The 25,000-nt window shown below is 44.8% G+C and overlaps 1 protein-coding gene across 6 annotated transcripts in view; it reads right to left on the bottom strand.

Moving 5' to 3' along the window:
* The window catches only part of kank4 (KN motif and ankyrin repeat domains 4), a 94,280-nt gene that overhangs the window by 43,373 nt on the left and 25,907 nt on the right, over window positions 1–25,000 (bottom strand). The window lies entirely within an intron of this gene.

The raw sequence follows: 25,000 nt of genomic DNA, 5'->3' as shown, positions 1-25,000 counted from the left end.
AACGATCCATGCAATCATTACAGTACAGTATGTCTAACATATATGGGCATAGGCTGTAAACGCACGCACGCACGCACGCACACACGCACACACACACACACACACACACACACACACACACACACACACACACACACACACACACACACACACACACACACACACACACACACAGGGGCAGTGCATCAAGGTATTGCTTGTTAAGATGTTGACAGTGACATAAATATAAGCTAGCCGAGCGATGAAATGCCTGGGGAGTTTATGTTGTGCATGATCTGCTGTCCAGATATGTTAACATATAGCCGTATAATATCTGCATAGTGCAGTGTGCTGCAAGATATCATGTCTGTGTTCGAACCTTGTCATTCTCACAGGACTTACATCTACTGTACTTCACCTTGTATGGACACAACTGGAGGCTGTAGGCCTGGTTTCATTCTATATGAGGCCATTCTATTCTATGTTTCTTTAGGGAGAAAAAACAAAACAAATGTACAGCTGTATAGACAAATGGATAAATCCACAATTATATAATCGGCGTTTTACATTTACACAGCTGGGCTAGAAAAAAAGAAAAGATTGTAATGTTGCCTGCATTCCTTCTCTGTACAGTACTATACTATACTGTACTGCATATTATGTAGGTACTGTATGCACACACACATACATACGCATCTGTTCTTCACTCCAAGAGGGCATGTGTGTCTTGAGAACCATTCATCTGATCAACTTCACACTTCAACGGCAGCTATCAACCAAGATTTCTACTCATATGTTGTTTTCGGATCCTCATGTGCAAACTTGTGCATTAATCCTCCAATCTACCCATATGAGCGACACACTGCATGAAATCAGCACACGTCCTTTCCTTTCATCCAAAGCGGTGAAGTGAAAGGGTGTGTGATGTGTACTAGGGGTTAAGCTGATCACATGAGCCGTCTCTTGTCAGGAAAGATCACATTGCATCGCAGATTCATGAGACTCTACTGGTCTGAGTCTCCTCTCATCTGATCTCCCTTTGTGTTGAGATGAGACACTGTCTGGCTACCTCTCTCTGATTCTACTGAAAATTATATGTGGGAGATTAGCTCTGGTCTCTCTCTCTCTCTCTCTCTCTCTGTCTCTGTCTCTCTCTCTCTCTCTCTCTCTCTCTCTCTCTCTCTCTCTCTCTCTCTCTCTCTCCGAACAGAAAATAATTGGAGAGATACTTGGATCATCTCTGAAGAGAACTGATTATTTTCCATTTCATTCTGAAAAATACAGAATGATTTGAATTACATTTAACAAGAAAAAACAAAGCAATACACATATGTTGTGATACAGAACTTGTGACTAATTAGCAGGAACTACTAGGCTCTTTGTAGTCACCATGCCCATGGGAATACAAAAGCATTATACACCACATTTTGTTTGTCTCCAGGGAAATTTAACAACTCAACAGTCAAGATATGCCACAGCCAATTACATTAACCAAGTCTATCTCAAATACTGGGCCTTCACAACACTCTTAGCAAAAAGAAACCTCCAAAACCACCCTGTGTTCCAATGAACATTCAAAACCACGGACAGCGCCTAGTTTCCGAGAAGAGAGCATGCAAAGGCTGTGGCTAATACAGAAAAGAATGTGCTATTATAATCGTAGCCCTAGGGCGGCTAAGGTACTAAAGGTGCTAACTACGTACATGTTCGTATACAACCGTATACTCCACATATGAAAGCGGCAACTGTCAATTTATCTTTTAGTATTGCTCCGGTTGCTATGGAGAGCCTCCGTCCTCACCAGCTATGGGGTTTTTAAATCCAGCTCCATTGAGCCTCCATTATAAGAGGATTTTCAAAGCCTTGTATATCTAAAGCTTTGAGCGCTGTCCATGATCGTGTATCCCGACGATCGTAAATCATTTGTGCGTTTGTATCACATCGCTGCGCACAGCTAAGGGCTATGAGCTTACGGCTAACGATCAATGTCCTCACAACAGCCCCCACCTCACTGAATAACCCGGAAATGAATGAGGATCGTAGAGTGAGAGCGGACGGCTGGCACAGGTTAGGTGTGCTTATGCTACCACCTAGCGGGCAATAATGAAGTTAATGCTGGCACTAACAATCACTTGTCTTCATGCATTCTGCTAAACCACTCCAAATGAGACCAACCTTTCTACAAGTTTTAAAATAGGCCTCATTAATCAAGAAACATAAACAATTTCTGTACCAAAAGACATACAGGAATCTTTTGTAAATTACTTCAACTTTGGACCGGTTTTATGAACAGATTTTGGTTCATACCCGAAGCCTTGTTTAATATTACAAACATATGGAGTTATTCAAGTGATTCTTCATTGTTTGGGCACATACAATGTCAACTATCTGTTCTTGGAAGCGTAGAAACAGCTCTCCAGACCATATATAGACTAACCCAGTACAGCCTGATGTTATCACAGCCACAGGCTGCAAAAGAATGTCTGTTATGTTTGTCTTCTTTCTTTTTTCTTATTCTCTCAACCTCAGTAGTATGTGATAATATGGCCATGCAATCCTAGTAGACTCTCTCTCATGTACAACATAGATCACAGATAGCCCACTCCTTTAGTGAATGTTTAGCCTATAGTTGCACTCTGTAAAACATTCCCTACATGGCTCACAGATCAAACATTGTATGTGCAATGCATGTGTGTGTGTGTGTGTGTGTGTGTGTGTGTGTGTGTGTGTGTGTGCGCTGTGTGTGTGTGTGTGTGTGTGTGTGTGTGTGTGTGTGTGTGTGTGTGTGTGTGTGTGTGTGTGTGTGTGTGTGTGTGTGTGTGTGTGTGTATGTGTGTGCGTGCGCACGCATGTGTTTAGGGTAGTGACATTTTCCACTTAATGGCTTTGAACAATGCTTTAGAGTTGGAACATAGTAGTGAGAGTCAATTTAGAAGTGCTGTTGCCATTTTTGGTGGACCAATGGTGAGTTATTGTTATGTGCAAGTGTTTGGAGTGTGTGTGTCTGTGTGTGTCTGTGTGCGTGCATATATATTAGGAGGGTGGTGGACCAGGGATGAGTTACAATGTAACTCCTCCACGTTTTTCTGTGTGTGGATGTGTGCATGCGTGCGTGCGTGTGTGCGTGCGTGTGTGGGTGAACATGGGCCTGGCCCTGGTCGGCCAGACATCCTGAGGAAGGCCAGAAGGTGAGGTGCTGATAAGGCCTACAGCAGGGCAGACACTGTTTATATGCTGAAACAACTGACCACAGTATACACCCATTCATCTCATGGAAAAGAGCTGAACTCTGCTTAGGGTGTGGGTACTGGTATTACTATAAAGGTCCTGAGATCTTTCTACTCAGAGCATCCTGTCAGGGGCCATCTCCACATGGTATGGAAAAGAGCCCTTTCCAGGACCTACGTACGAGTGCTGCGGAAGGTGGTGAGAGACCAGTCCTGCCGAGAAAATTCTGCAACGACACAAGCTCAAGCAACTATAACTTCATGCACTACTTGTTTCTATTCTGGGGTGAGAAAACTCGTGCCATGATAAAAATGGCATATACATGATCCAATGTTCAATGCTCAAGAGAGAGAGAGAGAGAGAGAGAGAGAGAGAGAGAGAGAGAGAGAGAGAGAGAGAGCGAGAGAGAGAGAGAGAGGGACGACAGACAGATGGTAGAGGGAGTCTTTACAGACATGATGACAATGGTTCTGTTTACAACAGATAAACGTTTAAAGGAGTGTTTCCAGTGTAATGTGCTTGTCACCGCAGTGGAATAAGAGGACAACAACATGCATGCTAAAGTGACAAAAGGCCAAATGTCTGCTGTGTGTCCTGGTCGTCCATGAATGCACAATGACAATCTGGGCATTTTATCTCTTTTTCACATTCACAGGGATTTTTGCATTCCTCCTTTGTTGCAACTCTCTCTCCGCCTCCCCCTCTTTCTCTCTGGTTTTTCTCTGCCACTCTCCAGGTGGAGAGTATTCAGGGCGATGGATGAAGGGTCAGACAGAGATGAGACCGCTGAATGCAGAGCGAGTCTCACAGTGGAATACAACAACAGCAGCTGCAGCCCCGTAAAAGGCTGTGCAAAACGAGGATGGAAACCTCTTTCAACACCTCTCTCCTCCTATCTGGGTTTCTCTATTATCTTGTATGAATTAAATATCACCCTGCTCTATTTTTGAGTGGTGCAACCACTCCCTTACGGAGCTATGTGTGTGGGTGGCTGGGTGGCTGGGTGGGTCTGAGCACGAAAACAGCATGGTTGTTTTTCATCACCTGTGCGCAACTTAACACACACACACAAACACACACGCACACTTGGGGGTCTGAATGTTCCGGGGACCCTCCCTGGGACTCCCCGGGGACCCCCACGCGGTAACTCTGTCATTTCTCTACCGTTTCAGACGCGGGGCGGCTGGCCGGAACCGGACCGGCACCCAGGGTGCGTTCATGTGGGTCTGGAACTTCCGGGGACCCCCACACGTAGTTGCACCACTCACTTCACTGATTTTTCCTCCTGATTTGAGAACATCACCCATTGCTCGCTTCTCTTTCACATCCTCCACAGAACCTCTGGCTCTGCAGATCTCTCTCTCTCTCTCTGTCACTCTCTCTCTCTCGCTCTCTCTCTATCCATATTTCCTCAGCTATTGAAATCTCCCCGCTTTCTTCTACCCACACATCCTTTCTATTCACATCATGACAGTGGTCACAGAAAGAGATGGGCAATAGAGTAAGTGAGAAGAAAGGGAGAAAGTAAAAATAAATATAAAATGAGAGTAATAGAAGTGTGGGTAGGAGAAGGGATAGTGCAGCAGCTATCATCTCTCATGCTGAGACAGAGCTCCACCAACCTGCGGGGACGACCTACTAGTGTTATCACTAATTATTACTGAGGCTAGAAAACACATGAGCAAACCAGAAGCCAAATGGAACACACGAGCAGTGTGTGAGCGTGCGTGCGCTTGTGTGCCTGCGTGCATACTTGCGTGCGTGTGTGTGTGCTTCGCTGTGTAGCTATTAAACCGCCTAAGCCTGATCTATATACGAGATTCGGCAAATCTTGTATAATGGTACAAGTGTGATCTGTGCAAGTAAAGAGCCTATTTTCAGCTACTAACGCCTGGAAGGCATTGACATAAAGGCTACATATTAACACTGTCAATGGAGGTGAGCAACACAGACTGCAACAGAGGGGTGGCCTTTCAGAAGAAACCAGGGTGGATAATACAGTTGCTTCCTTGGAATTATAAGGAACAAAGCGACAAGGGATAATGTCCAATGTGTGTTGGGTAATGAATTATAAGGAACAAAGCGACAAGGGATAATGTCCAATGTGTGTTGGGTAATGACATTGTAAGGGTTGAGAATGTTCCGCAGTCACAAGAGCGGAAGTGCTGACCAGATGTAACTCCTAGCTTCGGGAGGAGTATCAGTATAGTCTTGACTAAAGGCTTGCCGAGTAGATGAGATTTCGGGTTTAAAGTTAAAAGGTAAGCTTAGTTTTAAGGCTTAGGTTTATATTCTTATACAAACTTGACTGTAGTTTATAATCCGACAAAGAATGATTCTGGCACGATGCCTTATAAAAGGAGGAGGTGACGTAACGACTAGGTAGTCGTGACGTCAACCCTGACCGAAATTGTGATCGCTCGCTACACCTGAGCTGATTCCAAAACATGGCCAAGTGTGCCACACACAAACAGCTGTCTTAGCAAACAGGCTGACTTGTCTCTCCCAGCCCACCACGCCATTTGTTGATTCTGACAGGAAGCTACACACGGTCACGACCCTGTCTGAACGTTTTTCAGGGAGTCATGGCAAGGGGGAGGGGGTGGGGGGGCAGGTGTGAATGACGCTGAATACGTTAGCTCAGTTGAGAGAGTAACCCTCTGGCAAAGGTCAGTACGTAATGGGAAACTCTTTATTACAATACAAATGCTGTGATTTACTTTAAATTGCAAAAATCGACAAAAATCAAATGAGTAAAACATATTTTTCTGTGTTTTATTATATGATGAAGCATACACAGTATATATGCAGTCTATACACAGCATTCTTACTGTAATTTGAACACAAAGCTATAGGGCTATCTTTATGGGCCTAGGGGGAGTCATTTTATGTGTGAGAATGTTTACTTTCCATTGAAAAGAAACAAAACTACAAAAAGCTGAGCATGTTCTCATGTACACAAATCCATGCAATGCAAACAAAACACTTGTGGCATTGACTTATTTTTAAAACATACTGGGACCACATGTTGACATATACTCAAGGGGATTTGCTAATTACAGTGGGAATGGCTATTTAGTTTGGTAAACTGTGTTTTTAAATAGAACATTGGGGGGAATATTTTCCTGGTTTGGTTCCAGTTACACATTAAGAGACGCAATTCACATACAGGCTTTTACTCATCTTCATGCTTGATTAATTGAATATGCAGGACCCCAGTGGAAACAAGCCATAGTGCAAATAGTGTAAATCCTTTTGTTTTAGGATCCTTTGTAAACAAACTTTACCTGTGCTTTTTTTTCTGAGAAATGTTAATAAAGTATTCAATCATTCAAATAACATGATTGTAAACTCTTTTGGAGTACAGGGTGACACTGGTTTATTAAGGTGTCTATGGTGTTCAACAAATTAACGGGTCAAGATCTGCTTCAGCATTTGTCAGTTATATCCTTCTACAGTTCATTACCTAATAAAGCTGGACTCTAATCAAACTCAGCAAGAAGATGAAATGTAGAGCTGTGAATGTGATGGCCCTGTTTGCCTATAGCGCATGCTAGAGAGAGAAAAAGGAGGTAAGCAATTAAGAGAAGAACTAGAAAATGTGGTTGCACCGACAATTTGTTTTTAGGACAAAATAGTCGATTTGCTCGTCCACTTAAATTCTCCTTTCATTGTCAATGGCAAATGTGACACGTGTTGGGACAAAATAGGAGAGGCGCCCCTCAATAAAGCAATTACTATAGTCTTGCCCGAAAAACTGGTCCAAAAACAATAAGGGGTCTCTGCCCCTTCGGACTTGATCCCTAATAAAATAGAATAATAGAGTAACAAGAAAGATGCAATTCTGGGAAAATTGCAAGTGTGGTTGTTGATGAATGATGATGTATTGAGTATTGACCCACATGACATCACAGTGGGGGAATAAAGTGTATACAGAATAAACAAATTCGAGTCGAGCAATTACTATAGTCTGGTTGGAAGAGGAGTGAAGGGAGAGAGAGAGAGAGAGAGAGAGAGAGAGAGAGGTGCAGGTGAGATGGAGATGTTGAGTTCGGACGGAACAGCCCACAGGGCTGAACTGAAACCTCTTCATTTATTTTTCATGTCACTGCAGTTTTTCAGATTGTGAAAGTTTCAGATTGTTTCTTTGCTCCCGCTGCCAACAGAAAACGATACGTCAGCCGTGGAACAGTGTATGGGACGTGATTTGTTTCTGTTTGCTTTCCATCAGCACACATCTCCCATTCATTCCCGCTGGGAGATTGCTTTTGCTCCTTACTTTGAGGTTCTGCACTATACGAGCCTGCCACAATGTCCACTAACCACATATTACTTCTGGAATTGTCTTGTGGACATTTTGACATGGTCAGGAGTCAGGACCCACACAGGGTCATCACTATCTGACCCCCCTCCAAAGAGGCCACAAATGCAACCAAATGGACCCATTACGGGTACATTTGGTTCCATTTGTACTTTCTTCAGACAAAGTAGTATATTAATACTAAGGATTTTACTGTGTATTTATCTGATTGTCAAAGTAAAATCATCTTAACATTTGGGTCCCCTTTTACACCGTCAGAGTTAAATTAACTGGGGATTTTACTGTGCAGATATGCCATAATGTGCGAGTGGGTGGAGTGGAAACCCACACACACTCATGCAAGTGCACTCATGAAAATGAAAGTACACACACACACACACACACACCGGTATGTGTATTTGCAATTTTGCATGCATTCAGATTAAGGCTTATGCTTATCCAGGCACAGTCTAAAATACGCACGCGCACACACACACACACACACACACACACACACACACACACACACACACACACACACACACACACACACACACAGACAGAAGATCTGGGACAGACTGCTGAATATCTGAATAATGGGAACATTCATTTCCATTTTTCTACCATTATTTCCAACTGAAAGCATGAAATCACACCCTCCCAAAAATGATTGTACAAACACTGTACCCTCAGGGGCAGGCGGGGGTAATAAAACAGTTACTTGATTTGTAGCTAAACGACAATCCATCTCACCTCATTCTGTCTCTCACATCCACCTACGACTGTCTCAGCAGTCATCCTCATTCTGTCTCTCACATCCACCTAGGACTGTCTCAGCAGTCATCCTGAGGTGTCTCTCACATCCACCTACGACTGTCTCAGCAGTCATCCTCATTCTGTCTCTCACATCCACCTACGACAGTCTCAGCAGTCATCCTGAGGTGTCTCTCACATCCACCTACGACTGTCTCAGCAGTCATCCTGAGGTGTCTCTCACATCCACCTACGACTGTCTCAGCAGTCATCCTGAGGTGTCTCTCACATCCACCTACGACTGTCTCAGCAGTCATCCTGAGGTGTCTCTCACATCCACCTAGGACTGTCTCAGCAGTCATCCTGAGGTGTCTCTCACATCCACCTACGACTGTCTCAGCAGTCATCCTGAGGTGGAGCAGAAGTAAAGAGTTGGGTTTCCAATAAACAAAAGGAAATGGATGTTCAAGTCTTCCTCGGAGCATCCGGGTTGGCCGGGGCATTCCAACCAAACAACTGACCATGTTTGCATGTGGGAAGTCGTTTGGGAAGGATGGTCTCTGTTGCTGACCCTGAGTCCTACGGGTTGGTGAGCGGGGGTCTGTTACTGACACTGAGTCCTACGGGTTGGTGAGCGGGGGTCTGTTACTGACACTGAGTCCTACGGGTTGGTGAGCAGGGGTCTGTTACTGACACTGAGTCCTATGGGTTGGTGAGTGGGGGTCTGTTACTGACCCTGAGTCCTATGGGTTGGTGAGCGGGCGGTTTGTTACTGACCCTGAGTCCTATGGGTTGGTGAGCGGGGGTCTGAATCCTACCGGTTGGTGAGCGAGGGTGCCACAAATGTCACAGTTTGTTGCAGACACATGATTATTTTCGCCTGGAATTGGCTTAAAAAACTAGTGGAATGAGGCCTACTGTATTTATTTATTTTATTACAAAAACACCATATATCATGACCACAAAATCCAATCATCCCTAAATAAAATTGGAATAGCATGTTGAGGGACTTCTAATAGCATGCACCTCCAAAAGCACAAATCTGAAAGGTTGCACTGTATATTGTAGAAGTGCCACAGTGCAAGCCACGCTAATTTGGCTAGGCAACCCAGCCTGGCTCAGATATGCGCTCTGTGGTGAGACAATGCTCTGGTTCCAAAGCAAATACTTAACAGCCAGAACAAGCAGACCTGGAACAATGGCAGGTCACTTCTGTAATCACAAAACATGCAAGATTATGTTTTCCAGGCATGTCTGATGTATGAGATCATGCAGAGAAATCCTGACCTGTGACGTACATATATCCTGATATCCAGTATGCGCATATATTATGTCCCAACAATGTCCCAAGTTCGTAATATGTACCTTATCTCATTGGGTCATTGAGTGTGCTGTAGTTATCCAATGTTAACTTATACAGTGAAAACAAGGAGACATTCACTGGAATTTGACCAACAGTTCTGTTTGTACATTCTTGAGAGAGAGAAGGAGGGTACTGGTTAGATACAAATCAAAGCCAGCAAACTGTGCACATTGTTTCGGAGGTCTAGTCCAATACACTCCCTCAGGGGGATCACATACATACACATACACGCACGCATGCACGCACTCACGCACGCACGCACGCACTCACGCACGCACGCACGAACCTGAAAGAACAAAACATGATTGTTTCTCCATCCACACAAAAACATATTGACATGCCTTCTCTGTACGAAGTTATGTTGCCTGAATCATACTCTATATGATTATTGCGACAGCAGGTCGCATTTACTATGAAAACCTGCATTTCCTGTCAGTCCGTCTGCCCATTAGTCACCCCCACGCCTGGCTTACTTATCTGCGAAAAGAAAAGCCTGGTCACAAGGCAGAGAAGCTATCGGCGGTTGTATCCTCCGGAATATCCGTCAGATGTATTTCCCCCGGATACGATATTTTCCCGACCAATCACAACACTTGTTTCATTCGCGGAGAATGTAAACTGATTTGTAAAGCATCAACGTCATTTCCTTCTGCGATACTTCCGCTAAAATCCCGCACTTTTGCTGATAGTCTTTTAAGCGTAGGTCTTGCCCAGGGTGGGCTCTTCCCCATATGGGAATGTCAATAAATGGCCATATCACGCCTCCATATATGGTCACGCTTCGTGACATCACGTGACATCATGGAGACCCTTAGATCTTGTGCATTTATTGGTCAAAGACACTGACCTCATCTAACCCTGGATAACCATACATGGAGAAGACTGGATCATCACCTAGATCTGCATATATGGAGCCAGCCAGCAACTCTACATCTGACCTCAAACACTTATATCTCCAGTATAGAGCTGATCGGTTCTGAGATTCCATATGTCCACACATTCCATTCATCTGACCCCCCATGCCAAAGCGTCAGCACCAGGGGGGCAGTCAGACAGATATTTTGTGAAGCCACAAGGAAATCGGGATTTCCTGAAAGTTCATATACTGGCCTGTTGTGGCGCTGTCATTGGGCCCAAAAAACCCATAGCCCCATAGAAGTCCATGTATTTGGGCCCATCTTCACCTAGACTGTATTACCTTAATAAACATGGTCATGAATACTTTCTGCTTCCAGTCACTAGTTTAAAGTCTCATTTCTAATGTCATAATATTCTTTTTGGAAAATGTTCTGAGGGGAGTGGCTATACCGTTACAGTCTATGATCGGGATTCCCCACCCACTCGAGTCAAAATAAAAACCAACTAAGAAGAAGGGGGGAAGTCCCGCCTCGTTGGCTGGGCCAGCCAATGGGCCAGCTGGGCCCAAACGGATCTAGAAAGATCGCGACTTACAATTCAAGGACTGACAGGCTTCATTTTACGTTCATGTTAAACCCGGGGAACGCTTTGTCCATATTTTTTACAGTCTATGGTCAGCACTCGCCCAGCAGTCTGCCGTCACCCAGGCGGATGCGTGCACGCGACCTAGACCTCTAGGTCGAGGTTGCTTCTCGCCCTCAGGGCGTCTTTCGCAACCGTAGGTCGCAATCAACCGGCTTGATGTCCATGTTGGCGTGCCAGCACAGGAAGGCATCTGTCTTAATCGGGTAGTTATCCATCAGTGGAGCATTTCGCACTGGGGCGTAGACAACATCGCCAGGGGCCCTTCTCCATATACCATGCAGTCACATACATCCACTGAAATTTATCTCTGTAATGCCAAGAGACAGCACTGAATTCAGTATAAACCTCCCAACTGAAGTACAGATTTATAATTTTACTTTTATGTTTCTGTAGCCAATGTTTCTGTAGCCAACCTCATTTCTGCTATGGGTTTTTATTTGTCATGAGCTTACACAGAGTTAACACAGCATTTGTCTGTAAACACTCATGAAAAATGAGCAGGGAGGAATTCTATCAATTTTCACACACCCAAAGTGTTTCACCCAACATGCTAATAATAGCCTGGAGATGGATTATAACAGTTTCACAATTATTAACGTGAGATGGGAGGAGGGCTTGCTTTCTGTGTTGGGCTCAGTTGTATGACTAGATAGACAAATGATGCATCCAGTGTGCTCAGCATAATCCCATGTTTTCCGGAGACATTTTTAATTAACTGAATATGCATACTTGTGTAAGAGAGATAAAGAGAGACCAAGAGGAACATAAGTGGACTGTGAGAGAGGAACAGAAGAAACAAAGTATAAACCACGGGGTGCCCCAAGATGTCCAGGGACATCTTAAGGCTTTTTTAATCGAAACAGTCTTGTTAAAATCATTTCTTTGGCAACGGCCGGTTGCTAGGCAACGCCTTGCTCAGCCCCGCCCGACCTGTTTTGTGCCCGCACCCGCACACCCATTCACTTCCTTGTTTAAGCCCCGACTTTTTCTCTGAATCTACGCTGCATCCCCACAGCAGATCAAAGTGTGGATGTTCTGGGCCGATTTCTAACATTATGTTGCATCACGGTTACAATATTATAAATCTTCAAGTGTGTCTAAAGCTTCAAGCGTGTCAATGGTGAGCCGTCGCTCATCCGATTTCCGGATGTCATTTGAGACTTTGTCTCGCTCCCGACATATAACCGTTTCTGGCGAGAGGTAAAGGGTGTGCGTTAATGTTCATGATGAATTCTCACAACAACAACCCCCTCCTCCCTGATAGAGAGGAGCCTATGGCTGGCACAGCTTATCTATGCTTGTGCTACCACCTAACGGGCAAAAAAAGAGTTAAGAACAGGTGATCCTCATTATACATCTTCATAGCTAACGGCACAAAGGACAGTCTACTGGTTGACCAAGGGGGAGAATGAATCCATCATTCCCACTGGTGCCAAGCCTTCCCAAAATGTCCAAGTGAAGGGAATTAGGGTGGTTGTCCATATTTAATAGCATCCATCCAGCTTCCTCACTACGCGCACCTTCGCGCACCTTCCCTTTTATCCTAAAATAGCATACTTTTTGAAAATCAATTACTTTTTAGAAATGATAAAATCGATTAGTTTGATTAACTACCGGAAACACTAACTAACTAACAGCCAACCCGGATGCACCGAGAAGGTTTACATTTTCAACATTATCTCTTCATATGTTGTGGGGCTAATGTTCCACTAACAGCCATAATAATGTGTAGTCTTCTGTTTCTCTGAAACACCACCAAAGCCATACTGAACGGTTTACTCCAGTGATGTCACTGGAATTAAGACGAGGAATGTGAAAACAACCCTTCCACTACCCTTGGTGGCCATGACATTGTCCATGTTCGCAAAATAGTGGTCTAGGATTACTAACTGCCCACAAACGTCATCATGGGCATGTCAGGTGGATGCTTTCACATGGAATGTATCAGTGACTGAAAGGGGACTTGTCTCGGTCAATAGCAAGGATTGTAGTGTAAATTGTTTTTTTATCTTTTTCTAGAGACTTCAATGTTAAAAAGGTGACTATGCCTGAGCTCTGAATAGAGCATTTAAAAAGGTCCTCAGGCATAATTGTCATACGCCTGGTTTATAGTAGTTCCACACTGGTGTCTTGCACTGAAAACAGATCTAGCTTGTAGATCTGCTATTTTTGGTGCAAAACACAAAGCACAACAAATTATAACTCAGTCACTTCAGTCAAAGGAGAGCTCACGATTAACAACAAAGTAAAGATGGGAGATGACACTACAAGAATTCCTCAGATTTCCCTTTGGGGTTTGCAGTTTGCACCATAACTCTCTCAAACGCCAGCATGTAAATAATACTAAGCTGATCTCGGTCAGCCAGGGGAGACGTTCAGGCTGTCAGGCGGCAGCACACGCACAAACACACATGCACACGCACACACACATGCACACACACACACACACAGTAAGTGATTGAACTCTGAGAGAGTGGACAAATGTACTGATCCATTTAATCAGGCATTAAATTAACACTCAGGATTCTTTTTTACACTGTTCAGTTTGCAGATGATGTAAGCAGAGGAGAGTGGAGTCTGACTGACTGACTGACTGACTGACTGACTGACTGACTGACTGACTGACTGACTGACTGACTGACTGACTGACTGACTGACTGACTGACTGACTGACTGACTGACTGACTGACTGACTGACTGACTGACTGACTGACTGACTGACTGACTGACTGACTGACTGACTGACTGACTGACTGACTGACTGACTGACTGACTGACTGACTGACTGACTGACTGACTGACTGACTGACTGACAGACAGACAGACAGACAGACAGACAGACAGACAGACAGACAGACAGACAGACAGACAGACAGACAGACAGACAGACAGACAGACAGACAGACAGACAGACAGACAGACAGACAGACAGACAGACAGACAGACAGACAGACAGACAGACAGACAGACAGACAGACAGACAGACAGACAGACAGACAGACAGACAGACAGACAGACAGACAGACAGACAGACAGACAGACAGACAGACAGACAGACAGACAGACAGACAGACAGACAGACAGACAGACAGACAGACAGACAGACAGACAGACAGACAGACAGACAGACAGACAGACAGACAGACAGACAGACAGACAGACAGACAGACAGACAGACAGACAGACAGACAGACAGACAGACAGACAGACAGACAGACAGACAGACAGACAGACAGACAGACAGACAGACAGACAGACAGACAGACAGACAGACAGACAGACAGACAGACAGACAGACAGACAGACAGACAGACAGACAGACAGACAGACAGACAGACAGACAGACAGACAGACAGACAGACAGACAGACAGACAGACAGACAGACAGACAGTAGAGGGTGATAATGCCTACATTTTAATCGTTTGCCCGATTCGGATTCGCCGCCAGCCAAATTGAAAATCTGAAAATAACACATCTCAGTCTGTGTTACACAAAGCCACCGTGAAATATGATAATATATGTAAGAGAAAAGTTTTCGTAGGGGAAAACTGATTTTCCACTCGGCATACTCCATCACCTCTGCATCATGCAGCGCTGAGTTGACACGCACGTGTGCCCAGGGCTTGAAGTCCTTCTAAATCCAATTTGGTAAAGTAATATATGTACAGTCAATGCTTTGATACCTGTGTTCCGTTATGTGCATTAACTTTCATGAACGTACTTCCAACGAGCGATTTCAGAACAACGTGGTTTTACATGTCATGAAAATGTTGTGTTATATAAAGGAGGCTGCAAAGAGAGAAGGTGATCAGTTATCAACCCCACCTCTTCTTGCTAATCGTAACATTAATAAGGGGCATTCAATGAATCATAGTAGCAACATGCTACATGCATCACCCAGCGAGTACATAAGGCTCTGGCACAGCGGTTGGTGGTGTCTGAAGATGGATGGTTGGCAGATGTGTACACGCTGCTGTTGTATGAGACAACATCAGAAAGACTTTCTAATGGACTATTCCAAAGTGAGCTCATGGGTGGCACAGTCGGTAGTGCTGTCGCCTCTGACGAGGAATTTACCATCACCAAAAGCTCATTGGAATACATTTAAATGAGCCTATAGTACCATGGTAATTGAATACACTAAATTAGTCTAGACGGGCCTTGGAACACTGTAACCATGCTGTGATCTATGGGCAACATTTGGCGGTTGTCACTTAGACCCTCTCCACACCTCCACCTCACAACCCCCGTCTCTTCCTGTCCATGTTGGGAGAGCAAGTCCCCCCCCTTCCCGTCTCACCTGTTCCGTCCCACCCCCCCCCCCCCCCCTCTTCCTCTTCCTTTGTGTGTAAACAAATGGTCCTTTGCTCATTCACCTCCCCATCCTGTCTGCTCTCATTCTGTAGATCCACCTTGTGGGTGGGGCTAAGACTGTATATAAAGTATAGCTCTGTGATTGAATTGCTTATGCTTCTTGGGAGGACCGGCCTGCGAGCCAGTGGCATCCGTGTATACTGAGTGCACGTCAAATAAAGATCTACAAGGGAAGTTGATGTCTCATGCGTTTAGTGTCAGAAATTCAGCCATATCAGTTTGGTGTCGAGAAGTGGGATCCTGTTGTCGTCTAAAACTCCGGAAGATCAAAACTGACTGATTTCAACAAACGGACAGATCTACAGAAGAGTCAAATGCTGAATCTACGGAGTTCAAAACGCCAGGATTTTAAAAAAAACCTGTGGCTACACTGAAACGGTGAGAACCTTCCAGATTAAGTGCTAATTCTCATATTTTGAAAAAAAAAAAAAAAAAAAAAAAAAGAGAAAAGAGAGACCTTGTTAAGTCGCAGCCGAAGAACCGTGCTTGCCAGAGACGCAGCCAAAGAACCGTGCTTGCCAGAGACGCAGCCAAAGAACCGTGCTTGCCAGAGACGCAGCCAAAGAACCGTGCTTGCCAGAGACGCAGCCAAAGAACCGTGCTTGCCAGAGACGCAGCCAAAGAACCGTGCTTGCCAGAGACGCAGCCAAAGAACCGTGCTTGCCAGAGACGCAGCCAAAGAACCGTGCTTGCCAGAGACGCAGAACCGTGTTGCATTAAGAGAAGTCGCAGCCAAAGAACCGTGCTTGCCAGAGACGTCGCAGCCAAAGAACCGTGCTTGCCAGAGACGCAGCCAAAGAACCGTGCTTGCCAGAGACGTCGCAGCCAAAGAACCGTGCTTGCCAGAGACAGTATTTCAATATGGGAAACAAAAAAAGTGCGCCGGCGGCCACAGAAAAAGAAGAGATGGTTGCAAAATATGAGAAGAAAATTAGTAAGAAAAAGTCATTTAAGACAAATATGACCGCCACAAAAAAGTATTTTCAAGGTGGATGGAGGAAGAGACAACTGGAGGATCGTATGGAGGAACTTCCAAGGGAAGAGAGCGGACCGCTGGCTCCTCGGAGGTCTCCTTTGTCTTCGCAGCGGGCACTGACTCTCGACCTGGGCTGCATGGAGGCCAGTCGATGCCCAGACGGAGAGGAGACGGTGCCTGCGGGAGCCCGTGCGGACGGTCCACAGCCTCTGACTCTCGACCTGGGCTGCATGGAGGCCAGTCGATGCCCAGACGGAGAGGAGACGGTGCCTGCGGGAGCCCGTGCGGACGGTCCACAGCCTCTGACTCTCGACCTGGGCTGCATGGAGGCCAGTCGATGCCCAGACGGAGAGGAAACGGTGCCTGCGGGAGCCCGTGCGGACGGTCCACAGCCTCTGACTCTCGACCTGGGCTGCATGGAGGCCAGTCGATGCCCAGACGGAGAGGAGACGGTGCCTGCGGGAGCCCGTGCGGACGGTCCACAGCCTTCAACCAAGAGGAAATCGTCTGACATCGAGGTGGGGAGAACAGAACCAAAACCAGCAGGAGCAGAGCAGCCAGCGACAGACGTCAACGACAAGGGGACATCTCCTGTGCACAGCGCAGGAAGGCTCCTGACTACAAAGACGGAGGCTCCTGCTGAGCAGTTCGGGACCGGAGACAAGCCAGCGACAGACGTTGAGAACAAGGGGACATCTCCTTCGGAGGCCCTGGAGCCTACCTACACAACCCTAATCGTCAAAGCAGCGACGGACGTCGAGGGTGTCAAGAATCTGCTCGTTCGACAGGCGGTGGGAGAGGAGTGCACACTCATGCGCCCAGAGGGGGTTCCGGCGGGCCGGCCAGTGAAGGAGGAGATCACCAAAGTACCGGCAGTTGCGTTCCGTAAGTTTTTGCACGCACTGTCAGAGTTGGCAGGAAGGGAGAGGTTCACGCCTCCATTCCTTAAATCTAAGGCCAGAAAGATGCCTTTATTTTCCGATCCCGATGGGAAGAAAAAGAAGGTGAAATGGAAATGGGAAGACACTTTTCGGAAGTCTGCTAAAAGTAGCAGCATGTGACTTGCCCACCGCCTCAACAACACACACACACACACACACACCCCTATCAGAAGATGGCCGCCGATGCCAGGGGAAAAGGTGCCCCATTGCAGCTGTCAAGGAGGCAGTGGGATTGATCTGTGTTGTTAAAACAATTGTATTGTGTAAATTGTGAAAATTGTGTTATATAGAAAATAACATTACCAAGTACAAAATCTCCTAACCAAAATCACGCACACCAAAGATGACCTGACTCATAGGATGAAATGGAAAATAATGTCTATACCATGTTAACTTCTTTCCTTCAGTTAAGGGAGGTAGGTGTAAGGTGTGAAAATCGACACCTGCAGCATGCCAGTTTGTTGCTAAAAAAAGCTAATGCAATACCTGGAAAGAAAATATTGTTTGGAATATATGATGTCTTCTGGTTTATTTGTTATGTTATAGTTTGCCGTGCTAAATCAACAGGGTACTGTATTAGTATCATTTTTAGGGATTTCTTGGATCCTTTGTAAATTAGATAAGTTAATTTGGATTGTTAAGCCTACAGGATTTTCTTATTAGTCAAATATATAGTCTCCATGTAAGTGAGTTGACCTTAGGGACGAAACGACTGGCACTGTTGCATAGATGTAAATGAGCTAGTGATTGAGTGCGCATACTGGTGTCAGGTCCCTAAGTCAGTCTAAAAAAAAAAAAAATAGAGGAGTATGTGTAGTTTGTCTATATCTCATTTCTATTTTTCACTTTTCTGTGTGAATGGGTATGAGAAAGTAATGTAAATCTAATTTACAAGTAAATGTTTTCCTTGAGTGAGTTTGTTGACTCTACTCATTCTGTGGGGATGGTATGCAAATGAAATGCATGTCTGTGACTGTGTGAGGTGTGTCACCCAGAATGAGTGCTGACACTGAAAAGGACAGTTCAATACTCAAGCCCGCATGAAGAGAGACTTACAGCATTTGAGACGACTCTATGAGAAATGTGGGGCCAAAGACACTGCACAGAACTTTATGGAAAGTATTGCTACAATTGCTAGGGAAGAAGCACAAAGTTCAACAAATTGCTACAATTGCTAGGAAAGAAGCACAAAGTTCAACAAAAAAATCGCATTGTGTCATCCCTTTGCTTAAACCATGCTTACAATGTATTTTGTTCAAATGTATTATGATGTATTATTTTGATATTGATGGAAAATTCAAATTATTGTTTAATTAAGCTGTTGTTTTAATTAACAAGAGGAAGGATTTGACGAGGAATTTACCATCACCAAAAGCTCATTGGAATACATTTAAATGAGCCTATAGTACCATGGTAATTGAATACACTAAATTAGTCTAGACGGGCCTTGGAACACTGTAACCATGCTGTGATCTATGGGCAACATTTGGCGGTTGTCACTTAGACCCTCTCCACACCTCCACCTCACAACCCCCGTCTCTTCCTGTCCATGTTGGGAGAGCAAGTCCCCCCCCTTCCCGTCTCACCTGTTCCGTCCCACCCCCCCCCCCCCCCCTCTTCCTCTTCCTTTGTGTGTAAACAAATGGTCCTTTGCTCATTCACCTCCCCATCCTGTCTGCTCTCATTCTGTAGATCCACCTTGTGGGTGGGGCTAAGACTGTATATAAAGTATAGCTCTGTGATTGAATTGCTTATGCTTCTTGGGAGGACCGGCCTGCGAGCCAGTGGCATCCGTGTATACTGAGTGCACGTCAAATAAAGATCTACAAGGGAAGTTGATGTCTCATGCGTTTAGTGTCAGAAATTCAGCCATATCACCTCACAGCTAGAAGGTCCTGGGTTCGATTCCCACTGGGGATGCTGTGGGTGCTGGCGGCGTGTTCCCTCCTCCACGTCATCAGTGCCCATACCCGAGGCGGTGTAGGTACCCTCACAAAAAACATGCAGTAATCCTGGCCAGCCGGGGCGCCTGATGGAGGGGAAAGGAACTGGTTGGAATAACGTGTTCCTTCCATGCGCCATGGGAGTTTCCTGGACACTCATGCATGAAGGAAGCATGAGTTCAAGTCCGTTTCTCTCTCCAGGTTGGCGGAGGGTGTGTAGAGCCCAGGATTACATTAGATAATTGACACAGGGGTGAAAAATGGGTTACAAAATCGTGGGATAAAAAATAAATAAATAAAGTGAGCTGATGACAAAGATTAATATTTTGCAAGAGCAGGGGCTGTGTTGTAAACACAGGGTGATTGATGAGGTCATCAAGAAGTTCTGCTATATGAAAGCAACCAAAGGTTCATGAAAAATAACATGAATACCAATGTGAAGCTGTGTGTGTGTGTGTGTGTGTGTGTGTGTGTGTGTGTGTGTGTGTGTGTGTGTGTGTGTGTGTGTGTGTGTGTGTGTGTGTGTGTGTGTGTGTGTCATGTATCTGTGGGTGTGTGAGGTGATGTGTCCTCATACTAAGGTATAAAATGTAACTACTTGAGTAATGCATCTGTAGGAGAGCACCATTTAACATAACACAGAATGTGACTGACTGGCCCAATTTCAGAAGTGACAACACCGAGATAGACTTTTCTCCTGTCCTCTCCAGCTACAGTTCTCCATCTTTGCCAGACTGAAAGAGAAGTCTCCAGTGAAGCTGTACTGTTATAATTCACAAACACATATACCTGCCAGCCAGGAGATAATAGACAACAAACTGCATATCATCCATTTTCATCGAGAGATGATGGGAATGCCTGACAGAGGGGGGAAGGAAGAAAGGGGAAAGGGAAGATGGTCTGCTGCTCACTCCTGAAGCTGCCATGATTCAGCTTTTATCACGAGTCTCATACGAAATTCTAGAATGTTAATTTTTTTTACTGCGTGGCCATAGGCCAAAGCCATTAAGAACAGGACATCAAGTACAGTACGTGTGTATCTACTGCATGTCCTGCATGTGACAGTATGTTGACCCCTCAAAAGTAAACCAATCACAACTCATGGTGCTATAGTATATGGTGTCATGAAACAGAAGTATCTTCAGTTAAAACACAAATGAAACTCATGTAAAAGACATCCGATGAATCTCTTAGTTAGACCAAAATTGTTCTTGTGAAGCACTTATTCATATTAGTGAAGTATTTATGAAGATCACCATTTCCATTTGGTTAAAAGTAACCGTCACCACAAAAGAACATGCACACATGCAGCCGTATGGCTTCACCACTGAACACCGCATTGTGATTTGTGAAGCTTCCTTTACAATCAACTAAAGATTGCATGGGGAGGCCTTGCTCTTATACTTTCTTTTAGCGCACCATCATTTTAAACCATTCACTAATTACACACTGACATGCAGTCGAACAATGTACATTTAGATCAATTTATACCTATTGAACTGCAAGGTGGTGAACAGACCAGCAGCTTGCCTTACATTACAACATCAGCTCCACAATGAGAAAGATTATACATCTACTCCACATAAAGTAAACATAGCATTGTAGCATTGTACTCTAATTACATATTTTGCCTATAAAAAGCATGATAAAATGACAAGCGGACAAGGAGACCCAAATAGCTCCTCTATGAAGGGCATAAACTCCTGAGTGTTAGTTTAACATTGAGAATAAAAAATTGACTTTCGGAGTTGCTCGGAAACACACATGTACACTACACACTACAGTAACACGCACGCACGGCACACGCACACGCGCACACACACACACACACACACACACACACACACACACACAGGAGGCCTTTGCTATATGTTTCACCAGATTAAAATGAAACGGACGCACGCACTACTTGAATTGTATTATGCCTCCTGACATTACTGGAACGAAAGCTGTGTGCCCACTATCAACTGTCTTTTCTGCACCCCTCTAAAAGGTGTGGGGCTGGTAAATGGTGCAGCACTGCATTTAATCAGATACTTAAGACTTTGGCGAGTAGAGAGGCACTGATTTTGTATCCCAAAAATGTAATCCCAGGACAAAATATGTTTAAAAAAAAAAACAATTTGACCGATATACCCGATACAGATTTTTGTTGTTGTTATTCATTTAAAATCCTTCAGGCCTTCATCACGCTCTATTAATGAGCACAAATCCAATCACATACTAGACGTAGATTTATGAAACAACAGATGAACATTGGCTGCGGCAATCGATTCATATCATCATATTTCCGATCCACTCACGGCAGTCAACAAGGCCTGTATCAGCCATTACCTACAGTATGTACAGCCGATACATCAGAGCATCCCTACTGGCTAGAATCCCTTAAGCGAAAGACAAGATAGAGAGAATTATTGATCAAGCCTATTTAAATACTACTGTGAGACAGCTGTGGGGGCTCTGGTGTGAGTTCAGTCATGATGATAGGAAGCACTAGAACAAGTTTTATTTTTCCCAAGCAACCCTACTTGAATCCCATGCGGTGTATTTGTTTTGTCTACTCCTCAAGGCACTTGAAGGGCCCCAAAAGGGAAAAACGGCCAAAGTTTGTCAATAGCAAATCAAGCAGCAATCCGACCGACAAGGTAAGAACGTCAGCATTAATTTATCCATTTGTAACACCAAGACTGTACAAATGTAATTATGTAGACCCTTACAGGTCTGTTTGGTTACATTAGAACACTCTCTCAAGAGTAAAATGAACACAGTGAAATGTCAGTATAGTCAAAACCGGATTTAGATTTGGGGTGTCGGGGAGGTCGTGTGCGGAACAGCATTTAATCCAAAATGAAACGAGGAGTGTGAGTGCCGGAGAGCCAAGACATTAATTCCAAGGACAGTCTCTATTCAGCACACAAGGCGACGGACGGACAGGCAGACGCAGAACGGAAAGGAGAGAGTATTCCCTGCACAGGGGAGGGAGATCAAATGAAATCCTTCTCCTCCTCTCCCTCATCCTCCACCCTCTCCTCCCTCACGTTCCTTCAAGGAGAAATAAGACAGAGACAAGGTTGCCAAGGTCACGCTCTCGCGCACGCGCACACACACACAGACACGCGCGCACACACACACACACATTGTGAGGTTAGACATTGTTTTCTCTGGTGATGTAGTCTCAGTTAATCACCCGCTGCAGTGCTCATGTGACCACCAGTCTCTGACACACATGCACACGCCCTCACCACACAAAAATGCACATGCACTCACCACACACACACACACAGCATTCTGTTGCATTAATTGCATGACCCCAGCCTTCACCCTCACTACTATACACTGAATACTTAACCCTTCTCTCGACTTGAAGCTAATCCCCCAACCTCATCGCTATTCCTAAAGCAGCCCCCATTGAAAGCAAGGACAACATGGTCTTACGTCGTTCCTCATACATCCATGCATGGGAGGAGCACAACAGAAAGCTTGAGAAAACACACATGGAGAGACAGACAGAGTCCTGCGTGGGACTGACAGAGATACCAAGAGACCCAGAGGCAGAAACAGAAAGGTCTGCGTCTGTATTATCTCACTATCTATCTTGCTGTCTTGCGACAAATATAGCCCAATGCTAATGGAACATGTTCAACCCCCAAGATATACACACATGTCTCACACAGACCCCCCCACACACAGACACACACACACACACACACACACACACACAGACACACACACACACACACGCACACGCACACGCACACGCACACGCACACGCACACACACACAGACACACACACACACACACACACACACACACATGGAAACACACACACACACACACACACACACGGAAACACACACACACACACACACACACACACACACACACACACACACACCCTTTTCACAGAGAGGACATGAGAAGAAGCACAAAGCACCAGTCTGTAAACAGTGAAATCCGGAGTTTGCAAATGGAGCCGTGAGGGAAAAAAGCCTCTTGTGGTACATCTCCATGTGGAAGTCATCATTTAGAGTGAACTCTGTGGGTTCTGGGGACCACACAATAACCCTAACCCACAACAATAGATCAGGTCACAAGGAAAACATCCAAAAATATGCTGTACAAAATCTTAATTTGAACGTTCTAGATCACACACATACATGGTGAGAATTTTCACCAATTAACACATACATTCCCCAGGGCGGTAACGTGAGGCCAGTAATTAATCAAATTAATTAATTAATACATTTTTATTAAGCTCTCAACATCACATTCTGAGCACTTTAAACACATAGACCGTGTGCACCGAGGATTGGGATGTAGGCTGTTTCTACCATGGGAGGCCTATGGAGGCTAGCGACGGGAGCTAAAATAAGGTCAAAATTAGGGATGTCCCGATCACGTTTTTTTGCTCCCGATCCGATTTGATTTTGATTTTTGAGACATATCGATACCGGTCTTTCCTGATCCGATCTTTATATTTTTTATAAAAAACGTATGTCATATCACAATAGTATAATATCCTAATGTATGTCACTCTAGTGTCTGTTGTGTTGACTTTCAGTTATTGAAAGGCAAAATGTGACTATACTTTTATTAGAATGACATAGATGAGCAATATTAAAATAAGGCTTATCATAATGCTAATACAAAAACAAGTACAGTCACTATGTGTTGCATCCTCAAGTAGTGCCTTAGTTAGTTGCTGCGAAAGTGAGTTCTAGCCAGCACCAACTCGGGATTCTTGGATCGCTGCCCTCCACAAATTCCTATCCAACATCAGGTTCTTGAGCTCTTTGCCCTGGGTTGGCTCCCATAGGGTCAATTTACTTGCCTCAAGTTCTGGTGTGCCTGACGCAGTGCCCTGCCAGCTCTGACTTTGTCTGTGACGCGTGGTAGGTCCCCATAGAGGTCCACATTTCTGATGCGGTCCGTCCATGTGACACCTAGTGCCATTCGTAGCATTCTTGAGTAGACTGCATCCAGTAGTGCCATAACCCATTTTGGGCGGGAACCCCTTTTGGTGTTTTAAACATTATGTTATAATTTAGCTATTGAAAAATAGCAGATCTACAAGCGAGATACAAGCGACCTACAAGCGACCTACAAGCGAGCTTGTAGATCTGCTATTTTTGAAAAGTCGTAAAAATGTGGCACAAATCTTTGAATATATATTCTTTCAAAGTGAATGTTTTTAACTCAGGTCTAAATGGTCCTTAAATGACTCTATAGAGCCCAGTTTGTCCAGTTTCAGAGTCCTTACTGTACGTATATAGTTAATCAACACAAACACACCATTCTGGAGAGAGTGGCTGTGAGAGGCTAGTGATGGAGACCTGATGGAGACCTCAAACCTTTCCAGACACCTTTCAGCTCGGAGGTAGACAGAAACTACCCACCCAGTCAAACCACCACAGAAAGAAGTCCAGTAGGAGACACAAGCACAGCTTGTCATTTTTATTGTCAAGCGTCCCTTAATTACCGGCTTCTTTAAATAAACTTGAACTGCTCCCAAGATAAATTAAATGAGGTTCACTGCAAAGGGCTTCTGCACTCTAGGGGAGGATGCAGATGTGACGGTACGACGTGTTCTCTCACACTCGCGCACACGCACACGCACGCACACGCACGCACACACACA

The sequence above is a fragment of the Protomyctophum bolini genome, assembly GCF_963924005.1.
Source record: "Protomyctophum bolini genome assembly, chromosome: 8".
Lineage (NCBI taxonomy): Eukaryota > Metazoa > Chordata > Actinopteri > Myctophiformes > Myctophidae > Protomyctophum > Protomyctophum bolini.
Note: the sequence above shows the minus strand (reverse complement) of the source record. Positions and strands in the feature narration are given on the sequence as shown.